The sequence below is a fragment of the Melozone crissalis genome, unplaced genomic scaffold (assembly GCF_028551555.1).
Source record: "Melozone crissalis strain CALT ecotype California unplaced genomic scaffold, PUWL_Pcris_2 ptg000013l_1, whole genome shotgun sequence".
NCBI classification, from domain to species: Eukaryota; Metazoa; Chordata; class Aves; order Passeriformes; family Passerellidae; genus Melozone; species Melozone crissalis.
The window spans coordinates 13411113-13413405 of NW_026535791.1; positions in this window are offsets into that span (position 1 = coordinate 13411113).

Here is a 2293-nt window from a genome sequence, read left to right on the forward strand (position 1 = left end):
CAAGTGGGTGCTCTGCTGCTGACTTAGTCAATATCTGGTCTTTCTCCCTAGAGCATTAGATGGCACCAGGACTGAATTGTCCTTACGTTTTGTACCTCATCATCCACATCCTTTAAAACTGTTCACCTAGAATAACTAACAGAAGAGCTAACTTAACCTGCTTCATCTTATCATCCTAAAGTATTTAAAGATCTACAGATAATTTAAGGATCTTTTTTTCTAATGAAGATATAAAATTCACAAAGCAAATCATAGTAATTTCATATGCTCTAAAGATAAAACAGCTGACGGCACAGCTTGCACCCAAGTCTGTAAATTGCCCAGATATTACATGAATTCAATCTAACTACCTTAAAATTCAACAGAGGTTGACTGAATTATTTGCAGATCCTTCACTGAAGTAGAAAACGTCATGGACTCTAAGGAAGACTAAATACAGAGATTTTCCTAGGCAATTTCTGACCATATTTGGTATGACCCTGGAGGTTTTACTTTAGTAGGAACTTTCATTAAAAGTATTTGAGCATTCTTCATGAGGACGATAAAGTACTTTAATAAAGCTATCATAAGCTACAGTCTCCCAAGATACTACTATGGATTTTTAATTTTTTTTCTTACAAGTGGGACTTTATTTTCTCACTCCCAGACTAGAGAAAAGCACCAGGTGACACCTCTGCTCCCATTTCAAAGGGAATCTGTGCAGGCTCACTGTGTATTCAGGACAATATTTAGCATGCAAAGGCTGTAGTTCAGAGTTTTGCTTTGCTTTGTTCTCCTTAATGACATCTTCAGAAATTCCTCACAGGGAGATGGGTATGCAAAAGACAGCCAAGGCTACGGCATGGCATCTTATTATCTGTGTCAAAGTACATCTAACTCTTTCCCCAGGCAGCATACACTCTTATCTTTCCACATCAAATATACTCTGTCTGCCTCTTGAATCATGTTTACAAACCATGGCGGCTGACTACAGCTGGATTAGAGCAGCACCTTTATATGTTGCCAATTCTGACCTTTTTATTAGTGAGAATTTAGGATATTAGGATTATTTCTATTAGAGACCAAAGTAAGGATAAAGCATGAGGAGAACATCCCAACTTACTTCCTGACTGTACTACACTTCTATGTGCTTTCAGGCTGTGGTTTCGCGGGCAGCTGAGCTGTAGGATGACTCCATTCCTCCAAATGGAAGTCTTGCCTCAACTCTTCTTTCTTTGGTCCTTCATCATCTACCTCATGTCACTCTTCATACATCCCTCCTTTCACCAACAGTTCCTCCCAGTGCCTTTGCTGGATGCATGACCCATCCATACCTACGTTTTTCTGCACGAGTTTTCTGCTGAGTTGGTGAGTTCCATCACTTCAGAGAGATACAAGGACCAGCACCAGCATGAGCAGCAGACCTGTGAGACTAAGAATGAGGAAGAAAGGGCAATAGATCCAAGCAGTAAATCAGCCCATCACATCTCTCAAAACTACAGTGTTTTTTCTCAGACAAGTAGGTTTATATCCAGATGACGGTCTCATTTTCTCCCATGTTTCTGCCCCTTTCCTTTCACATACAAGTCTTTATTTCCTTCCCCTACCTCATTCATGTATCAGATATCAGGACCCCTCCCAGGAACAGGTGACACTGTTTAGATCTGGCTGTGTCCTTGGGCACATGCTTTCCATTGTTTCAGCTGACACTAAAAGGGAGGGAACTCATTGATTTCTTGTTTACCCTGAGTGGAAAATGGCTATTACATCTATCAGGACTGGAAGCTGCTTTCTCTTTCTGATGTCCCTCCTAAAATGTCACAATGCTTCAAGCAGTACCTCTGCTTAGCCATCTACAATTCAAAATCAGCCTACTTGCTATCTCTTACACCAGGGTTATTAATTCCTAATGCCTGTATTAGACATCTGTAGATTCAAGCATGTAAAACTGGGGAGGTAGGGGGAGTGGTGTTAAATATTGATATTGTCTGCCAACAAAGAACACTGTTTTGAGGTGAAGAGAATGTAGTTGCTTAATTTAAAGTTTCATTCATAAAGCTTTTAAATGCAACTGAAAATGGAAAGTTCCATATAATGTCATGGTATTTTTAATTGTTTCATTTTAACTGCATAACATGTGATATGGTATGTCTTACTTTTCCCTCAACCACTCTTCCCAATTTTATGTCTCTCTCTCTCTCTATATCCATTTATCTATCTCTGTCTAGATATGCATATCATTCTCATTTCTTGGGGGAGGGATGAGAACAAGCAGAAGTTGGTCCTGTGACAGACATTTATTCAGATTTCTTTC